The sequence below is a fragment of the Uranotaenia lowii genome, chromosome 3 (assembly GCF_029784155.1).
Source record: "Uranotaenia lowii strain MFRU-FL chromosome 3, ASM2978415v1, whole genome shotgun sequence".
Taxonomy (NCBI): domain Eukaryota; kingdom Metazoa; phylum Arthropoda; class Insecta; order Diptera; family Culicidae; genus Uranotaenia; species Uranotaenia lowii.
Window position 1 is genome coordinate 317,198,363 of NC_073693.1, and position 10,831 is coordinate 317,209,193.

Genomic DNA, 10,831 nt, shown 5'->3' on the forward strand with positions numbered 1-10,831 from the left:
CTTGTATCTCAGAAAATATAATTAATTTTCAACCAAATATATGTTGTAGAAAAATATTTTTGTTTTTTTTTAAGCATTTTTTACTGCTTATTTGAAAGCTTTTCAACCATAGGATGAAAATAATATAGGGAAGAATATGGATACTTGATCCCCTTTTCATATTTATATTATACATTTTTGAAAAGAAAATAAGCAGCTCGCCGTGCTTTGCAATTTGTGACAGCGTGTTATTTCATGTTTATATGCTCCAAAAGTAAGAACAATCATCAACCTATAGATGAACTAAAAACTTTCTCGTGAGACGAAAAAAAACAATGTGATATTTTTGAGGTAAACCCTTCGTTTCATAAAATAACCAATTTGCAAAACTTGATCCAAACATAAAAGGTTCGTTCACAATTTTTGGCCATTAGTTCTCATTTCAAAGTTTGTAATTGTCATACAAAGAGAACTATAAAAGTTTGTCTTCTACCCTAATGTTATTGCATACTTAAAAGCGGAATTTTCTGAAATAAAAATAGTTTTTTGAGTCCTTTTATATCAGTTAATTACTGGATGGATGAATGAATGAATGAATGAATGAATTCACTGGACAAAAAATGCAAATTTAGAATATTTAAACCATCAAAAGTGTAGTGTTCAATTTTGTAGAGTTTCATGATTAATTTTAAATCGTTTGAGTTTGTTTCGAACTGTCTTAGCAATTGATAAACTAGGTTTAGAAAATATTATGAAGGTGTTTTGAATCCTTCTGATCAAGAAAACTCGTTAAAGCCGTGAAAATAGAGACTGATCAATGTTACTCCAAAACATCAAATTCCAAACAGAGACGCAATCGATTTTGAAATCAAATTTTTAGTAGTCCAAAAAATTTCTGCAACCATGTTTAACGTTCAGTTCCAGTTCTGGTTTAAATAACATGAAATATGCCACATTCCCCTTAGCAAAAAAAATAATCGAAAAAATTGAGAAAAGTAATCAATTTAACCCTGGATAACGGTTTGCAGAATTTTTGAGAAAATAAAATAAATAGAATCATAGTTGTTACATCCATGAAGAAAGTCTTTGATATTAAAGATTTTAATTAATTTTTTATTCATATACATATACAAGACTACAAAATGATTTGACTTATGATTTAAAAGTTATCTTTCAATTTTGCCTAAAACTTCTTTAAAACTTAGTCCAAAATCCCGTTTTCTGCAGAATTGTTGAAACAAAAAAATATCACCAATGAAACTTTTTTAATTTTTTTTCACAACAGTCAAAATTACTCGTTGTCTTCGAAAAGTTTGCCATTGAGTTATATTATTCAGTTCTCAAACAACCTTTGAAATAATTTTCAGTTTTGTCAAAAAAATTACAAATTGATTTGTCGTGCTTTTACATATTTTCCGAAGATATCTTTAAAAAAAGAGCCGTTAGAAAAAAAAACAAATTTTATGTTTGGACTCAGCGACCCCAAATAAGTGAAAATAAGCTCTTAAGTTCTTAGCACTTCAGAAAAATCTAAATTTTATTGCCTTGTGCAATCTTTCATTTAATCAAGGATTCAAATCTTTCCTTGATATTCTTGTTTCAGAGTTTCAGAGATACAAAGCATTAGAACAATTCAACAATTTTTCGAAATTCTAGTAGAATCGATAAAAACTATTTGAAATATCATTCAAGAATGGCATGGAATATTTCAACTCATTAAACAACTTTGTTGGAGGCTGCAAAACGGTTTGACTAATGGTTATAAAAATATCTGAAATTTCATTTAAAATTTCATCAAAATGTCCTTTTTTGCAGATTGGAAAGAAATGTACAAAAAAAAAACTTTAATAGTTTTTTTCTTAGAACTCAAAACTACTAGAAGTCTTTAGGAAAAATGAGTTAAGTTCTTTTTTTTCAGTTTATGATTTAGAAAACTCTTTGCTTATTCAAAAAAGTGAAGAGTTTTTATCTTGTTTCGGAAGCTATCTTGAAAAAAGAGCTGTTAGAAATGAAATCTTTGTTGATAATTGAAATCAGCGCCCCAAAATAAGTCAAAACTAGCTATTATATTCTTTGCAACTCGGAAAAATGTGAATTTTGTTGCCGTGTGTAATCGTTCTAAATTTTAGCATTTGATAAAATTATAATATCGGGCGTTATATTGCAGAAATAATCTATACTGCTTGCCAAATTTACTAAACACCAATCTTTGAGCTCCATAACTAAATTTTTAAGTTCTTTTTATCATGTACTAAAAATTTGAAAGAAATGACAATATATTGGAAAAGTAAAACTATGTAGTAAAAAATCAGTTATATCATTTTTATGGTTATAAATTAGGGCACAAAGTAAGTTTTGATTTGAACACAGCTTTGAAAGTATTTCAAAGACTTTTTTTAATCAAGTTTATATTTTATAAACATATTTTTTCACTTTTATCACTTTTGAACATCTCTTTTGACCTTTATCCACTCTTGAATGTCAGTTTGACATTATTGGAAGTTTGGCGGCTTGTTTATTTATTTGGGTGCATCCAAAAATAAAATCATTTTCTATGGACGCACCCTGAAAACCAAGGAAAAAACTTCCTTATCACCCCTCCTAGCTCAAAACCACTTTATCTCTCTTGTTTCTTAACCAATTTTTACAAAATTTATAGTTTCGGAAACCTCATATTGTTATTCAAATATGTTTCTCACACATTTTCACCTTAAACACTTCTTTTTCTCATCTTCTACACTTCTGTTTCCTGTTATTCAGTATGGAGTATAAGAAAAAAAAATCGAAAAAACATGTTTTAGAAAGTGACTGTAGATCAGCTGCGAAATTAAAAAAAAAAAAACTTTCACTCAGCGTTCAAGGAAACCGAAATACGAAGCTATACCTAACGTACAAGATTATATATTTTTTTAATTTTTTAAGATCATGACCACAAAAAATGTATAAAAGTGGTGTAAAAACCATACTATTCAATTAATAAACCATCAAAATTGTTGAAGTGACATCAGATAAAATTTGAAAAGAGGACTGAAAAAGTTTACGTAATTTGGCACATTTTAACATCTTTTGTTTTTTTCAAAATACGTTATATAAAATTTTTGAGGAATATTCAATAGTAGATGTTTTTTTGAATTTTTTGTCTACTTTCAACTTCTCAAATTTTCTTGCACTTAAATTAAACTGTTCTCTGTATTTTGAGTTTATAAAAGCAAAAGTTTTGCAACTTAAATTTGAAACATAAGCCAATGTTGTTTCGAATTTTTGTTTCGTTAATAGATACAGTTTTTTTTTGCCAAACACTTCACCGGTGGTCTCGATTGATCATTTGAATGAATTCCAATTGGTATACTCTGGGCCAGAAAAAAAGGGCTCGATCCGATTTTCGTTTTGCTTTTGATCACAGTGACATCGTTATCAGTGATCAAAATCACTTAGAGATATTTTTAGTTTTACAAATTTTTATCGATTTATGCTGTTAAAAAAATAGTATTTTCTTTTTGAAATCATAGTTTTGAATTGGAACAAAAAGGGCAAATTCTGTATGTTAATTTATATTAACATAAATTATTGCTATAAAACTTCAAAAGTCAAAAGACTTGATTTCGTTGACTGTAAGCTAGAAGTCTTCAGTTGATTGAGTTGTAAGACTACTATCGATAGATAAACTCACTAGGACTTAGCACAGTGATAAATCGACAATGACTTTGAATGATTACAGTAACCTGATAGTTGTTCCACTCTTCTGGGACAAGAAGCCACTTCAGCCACTTTCTACGCACGCACTAGACAGAATTCTATCGAGTCATCCATTCTAACTAGAGAGGGTGCCTGGTCGATTTGAGTGGGGGCGCCTAATGATCTGAACTAAGTTAGTGTGTCATCATAAATTATCCTAAATTATGGGACAACATAAACACACCGGGGCGAGCGATGATTTACGTGCCTCATTAGTCTCTGATTACCATTGACAAACATTGTGTGATTTGGGCGGAGGATTTCGATAGGCACAGCAAGTGATGGCACCAATTGAAACTTGATTCGTTAGTTTGAAGAATGGATCCGAAGTTTTTTGGTGTCCTGAAATTTAATCTCTTACTATACGTTTTCATCAGCTTAGAAACATTTCTTAACATAAATACGATTCCAAACAGAAAATTATATCCAGGCTAGCAGTAGTTTAAAAACATACTTTAGGGGTTATTCAAATCGAGTCAACCTCCGATCCAACGAATGGTAATGTTAACTCCGCTTATCAAATCTGTTCCCCGAATTCAACCTGTAATATTAGGTAAATTATTCATGAACTTTCCCATTCCCAAACTTAGACTTGAGCAAATTGCTAGCGAATTCTTGGTAGCATTCCATTCCGATAGCAAATCAAACCTCTGCAAAGGAGAGCTAGAAATTTTCCAATCTTTCCCTCGAAAAGCCCCGGAATAAAACTTTCCGATTAGATTTTCATGTTTATCAGATTGCTCAACCTAGGCCGACAAAATCTGAAGCAGCCCCACACCGGAAACAGCGAGAAAAGAAGCTGGAATTGTCCTTTGGTGGAACGTTGGACCTATTGGACCTGGGCTGGGTGGCCTTTAGTTTCCCGCATCTTAAACCAGTGGTTTGTAGACACATTTTGTATTTTGGTGTTTTTTTCTCTCTGCAAAAAAACAACAAACAACGCCACCCTCAATAATAGCGGTTGTGCCATTTGGGATTCTGGAGAATCTATTTTCAATTTGTTCCTCTGTCGGCCACAGTGACATTGGGCTTGAGAGTTTCGCGGAAAAAAAGTTTCGCCTTTTCAAGGAAGTGCGTTTGTTAAACGCGTTTTATTCAAAATTTATCCAATTATAGTGAACAGCATTTGAATATGTAAGTAAATTTTATCTTTTTAGTTTCTTTTTGACGTGTTTGAAATTTGATTTTTAAATGCTTTTAATAAAACAGTTTTATGAAATTGAATAAATATATAACTTTTATTTGTTTCTTTGTTAGGTAAGATTCATGTTTTCGACCGGAAAGATGTTTTTAACTTTTTTTTTTAATTCACGTACGTACGAGTCATGATATTTTGAGCGGTTGCTTCGTTTGGAGTGAAGACGCCCAGCAAACATGAAATCGTATCAGAAATGATTACTTGAGTCGTTTACAATGGTGCTGCGAATCGCAATTTCAACTGCATAGCTAGAGGATCGTATAAAATTTCGTCTGAAGTCAGTTTCAATCGGATATGATAGAAAGTCCACCATGTTTGTAAATTTTGAAATGAAATTGCCCCCGCGCGGGTTTCAAGTGAGAAAATCATCGCCATGTTCTCTCTGCCATCAGCAGTGCATCCAGATGGGTAAAAACTAGATGGGAATTGATATATTGATATTAAAAATTAAAAATAATATATCTGGCAACGATTTGGAGGCTATGAGAGTAAAATTAAGCGCTCTCTTGCATTTTTCCAAAAGGTACGAATAAGGTGTCGGATAACACCCAATTGGTGTAGTTTTTGTCGCTTAAGAAAGAAATGAAATTTATATATGTATGTATGCCTCCACTTTGATAGGTAAATGCTGTTGTTTTCAACGATCATTCAATATTGTATATCGAACGTTCATCGAGACAGCATAATAATATAGGTAAAAAATTTATTGCTGGGAGCCTCCTGTTTTTGTAAAACCTGGATTAAAAGAAAATTCTGAAGTTTACATGGCCATTTTGAAGAACGATGTGCTTCCGTGGATTCGGACAAACTGAGCTACACCCGAGAATGTCGTTTTTCAACATGATGAAACCCATGTCATACCTCAAAATGGACCTAGATCTGGCTTGAGGAGAATATGAAGTTTCAACCAAATTATATTTTGCCGGATTTGAACCCCTTCGAATTTTTTGATATGGGTGTATGTTCAAGCGAAGGCCTTTGGATCCTTTCTCTCAAGTATCGATTTTCTGGAGACTTCCATCTCAAAGGCGTGGGTTTCAATATCAGAGGCTTATAATTTAAAGGTATGCTGCCTTATCTGTTCATGCTTGAAGAGAGTTTCTTTATATGTTTATCTACATGCCTGAAAGAATTAAGTTTTAAATCATGTTGACATCGAGAAAAGTTGTTTTTGAACCTTGGTGAGAAATTGCCGTAATTTTAAATGGGTTCAACTGTACTTGGGGTTCTGAATGAATTCAGATTTTTAACAACAAGTTTCATATACAAGTTTTATCAATACTTGAAAATATTCTTTAAAATCCAGCAAAATCAAAATAGTGCCAAAAAGTTGCACTTTTCAACACTGCTTAAAAAAACCCTTTCGAAAAATATACATCAAACTCAGAATAGCTGATTTGGCCAGTTCAAGCAACTTCAAATAGTAGTGGTTCGATTTTTCCAAAATTAATTTTCGGAAAAGGGTTTAGAGTGTTTAAACTAACGCAAATATTTTTTTGTTTAAAAAAATTTGAATTCAAATGCCTACATTTTGTCAAGTTTTGAAAAAATGTGCTGATTTGCTCAGCCAACCAAAAATACGGGAATAACTCTGAAATTCTTTCTGAAGGGCGTCCACTTAGCTTCTTTAATAGTGAAACTTTTCGACATATTTTTTCGAAGGATGCCCATACCTAATTTTTTATCGTGTTTCAATTTAGTATTTCTGTTTTAATTTTTTTTCCTAGATTTATAGAACTCAAAGCAATGTGATAAGAGTAATATTTAATTAGTTTTTCCCTTGGAGCCCCCTCCCTGAGCTGAGCATTGCCCCCCGCCATCTTATTACAATCTAGCCAAGAACGTAAGATAACATTTTTCAAATCCCTATTTGAATGTAGGTAAGTTTTTACGTTCTTTTGAGTCAATAAAATATAACAACGACTACTAAATTAAATTTAAATCACTTAGTCCTAAAACAAATATAATTAAAAGACTTAAAATGATTCAAGCAGTTTCTACGACTTTCCATCGAATGGTGGAACGTTGAAAATCGTTTTTTTTAAATCACTTGAAAAAAATCACTGTTAATTACCGATTCCAAAAATATATATAAATTGGAATCCAAAGTTATTGGTGACATTTTATTTCAATAGTTCTGAAAAAAATGTTCAATATTTTAAAAGCTGGAACGTGGATTTTGTATCGAAACAAATTTCATGAATTTCGAAATTTGTCTTTGATTTGGCCAATCTTGGCGGGTAGTTGTTTGGTTGAATCGATTCTCCATTTTTGTGCACCGCACTTGTTTTGTGAAGGTTTTTTTTTAAATTACAGAAATTTTCTCGTCAATCTGTGAACATTTTCGATTGTAATTTTTTATTTAAGATTATTGTTAAGAATAAAATTAATTCAAAATGATAATTTACACATTTGTTATTATTGCATAGCAAGAATTAGAATGCATACTCAATAATAATGATTTAGATATTGTGGTATCCTGACAAACGGAGTAAACTGCCAGAGTATAACAGAGTATAAAAAGAAAGCATATTCGAGAGCAGTGCTCAGTCTCGACAGGATCAGCAAGCTGTTCAAATGGGAATATCACATTGGCGATCCGCCAGACCACTACCCCCTCGAAGAAAGAGAAGTCTGGACTTGATTTGCTGTGAGGGAGGGGTAGTGTTTGGATCTGATGGTGCGAGCAATTTAAAAGGCGCTCCAAAATGAGCTGCGAGGAGCTCGGAAGGCGCCTCGCAAGAGGTACGGGTACGAAAGGCGTCACCGAAGGAGCTGCGAGAAGCTTGGGAGGCGTTGCGAGAGACGCTGCAAAAGGTGCTGCCAAAGCTGCAAAAAGTGAAACTGAGAGGGTTCTGCGATATGAGAGGGTATGCGATTTAAGAGGCGTTTGTGACGCGGTTATGAAAACAGCAATAGATCTGTGCGAAAAGTGATGCGCAAAATGTGGCGTGCAAAGTTCTGCAGTGATTTTGAAAAGGAAAAATTAAAACACTAGTCTGGGTTAGGCCCAAGGCAGTGTTATTATTTGCAGTCAGGGTTAGCCCAAGGCGCAAATAAATGAAACAAAAACACTAGTCCGAGAAAAGCTCAAGGCAGTGTTGATATTTGCAGTTTGGATTGGCCCAAGGCGCAAATGAAAGAAACGAAATACTAGTCCGAGAAAAGCTCAAGGCAGTGTTCAATTTTGCAGTCGGGTTTAGCCCAAGGCGCTAGTGAGGAAGAAAGACGTATAGAAAGATGGTTGGAAGGAAGATAATGAAAAAGGATATAATGGGTAAAGGAAGAAGGAGAGAGGAATGATAATGGAAAGAGAAAGGCAATTTGGAGAGAAGGATAATCGAAGAGATAGATGGTGGAAAGAAAGTTGATAAGAAGAGAAAGATATTGGAGAAAAAAAATATTTAGAATATGGAAGGAAAAAATAACGTATATAACAATGTGGAAATTGTTGTAGTGAAAAAAAAATTATAATCATTAAGCTACACTTGAAAAGGAGGAAAACATTCAATAATAACAACTCTTGAGAAAAAGGAGAATTGCAGATGTGAGAATATCTCAGAAATGAAAAACTATTTATATTATGAATATAACGAAAAACAGATGAATAGATTAAGCGGAGACAAAAAGATCTAATTCAAGAGGATACTTGCTAGATAAAGATATAACAAATGCCTCAATGCAATGTAGCAGCATTTTGTGCAAGCGGAGGATGTGGTATCCTGACAAACGGAGTAAACTGCCAGAGTATAACAGAGTATAAAAAGAAAGCATATTCGAGAGCAGTGCTCAGTCTCGACAGGATCAGCAAGCTGTTCAAATGGGAATATCACAGATATCAGATTTATATTGAGCACAGCTTCAGATTTCGTACGTTCAATTTGATTATTTTAATTAAATAATGTTCATTAATTTATTAGCCTAATCGGTGAAAAGTGATGTTCTTCTTTATGTGAAATGTGAATTTTTTAAAAATGTAAAGAAAGTTAGAAAAGTGAAAGATTGTGAAAATGTTGGGTAGAATTCATTGATTTTCATAATTTTAAGGTGTCCATACTTAAAAGGACATCACCTTCCCTGCTAAGGCCGATAATTCAATAAACAAACATAAATAAACAGATTAATCTCTTCATGAAACTTATAAATTAGTTAAAATGAGATTTATGATCTGTACAGTAGGGAAGAAAAACCCTGGCAGTTAAAGTCCCTTGAAAAAAAAAAAATTAATGATTTGTTATTTTAAACAAGTCACATCCAGATAAAAATGAATATCTCAATTAAAAAATTTAATTTAAACTTAGGTTTTTAAATCCTGAAAGTCCAAGATCGTGGTTTAAAGGCTTTATCGAGTAATTTCACATTTTTCAATTTAAATAAGAAATATGTTTTCATTTTTCTACGAATTAAAATAAAAAAAGAAAATCTGTTACTATACTATAAATCAGGGGTCGGGGAACTTTTTGAATCATTACCCCAAAACATTTTTTTTGAGTCGATATTACCCCATGACGAAGAGCAAAATAAAAACGTATCCGTAAACACTGAGCGAGCTTTCAAAGCGTGTTATTTGTATACTTCAGGAAGTAATATTTATTCATATGCAAAATGAAAATATACACTTTTCACTCACAAAATATTCACTGTTACCCCCAAGAATATCACTTTTACCCATTTTCGTAGATGATGGAAAGAATTAGAGAAAAATGAGCTATCAAAGAACGAAAAAACATAAGCCGTAAATATCATGAATTTTTCGAAAAAAATACAACGGCTCACCGGCAGGACTTGAACCTGCAATCTTCGCTTCAGTACAACGGCGCGCTAGCCAATTTCACCACGGTGAACGTGATGAAACCGGCGAACCCGAGCAATCGAGCTCTGCCGATCAACTGCTGGACCTTCTATCGAAAACATCATGTATATCCCGCATGTGATCTTTCCCGCTTTTCAGAGCAGCTGACAAATAACTTTTTTATTTATTTTTCTTAAAGTTCAGTAAAAACCATGCAAAATTATGTTTTTACGAATTTTCAACGTTATTTCCTTATGGAAGAATCGTTATTTTATGCAACCCGATTCTTAATAGTTTATTTTCAAAATTGGTTGGATTTTTTGGCTTGTTTTTGAAAGAAAATACCGAATTCTTTCCTCAATGGTTTTTTTTACCCTTTTTCATTACAAACGGTTTATTAATTTCTGTTATCGATATAAGTGTTCTTAATTTTTTTTAATACAATGTTTATGAAATGTATAAAACAATCGTTTAAAAAAAAGAAATCCATTTAATAGAAAAAAAAAACATAATTGGTAAAAAATTAATATCAGGTTATAAAATACAATATTTAAGTAACAGTTAGGTATCGTGAATAATATTTTAGTGTCGTTGGTGATTTTAAGGCACGATTCAAGTTGAAAAATCCGATTCCGGTGGAAAAGACAGTTTGGCTCATTTCACTTTTAGTTTTTCATTTTTCTTATTAAAATAGCTGTATCTATCTTGCTAGTGTTCGCAGTAATTTCAAAACTCAATGGCTGATGAGTTTCTAAATTGAACAAAGAAAATATATCGAATACATGAGAAGTTGCTGTCCGTCAAATTGGGAAGTATTGAGACATAGAAATATCAGAGTGTCAATGGATGTATGGGGAAAATTTCATGTTCGAATTTTGAAACCAACATAAATATTGTAGATTGACCCGAAAACTGAACCGTTCAAAATTTCAGCTGAATCAGATTTGTTTAGGAGTGCCTCGAAGAGCTCAAAGTTAACTAAAAAGGGGGTAAGGAAATCGAAAAATGCATATAACCTCGAGTGTTATCTCAAAACTTTTGTGAGAAATTGACTTGAGATTTTCAAAAATCACGTAAAAAGGGGACTTGAGAAAATCATTCAAATTGTAATTTATTAATTGAAATTA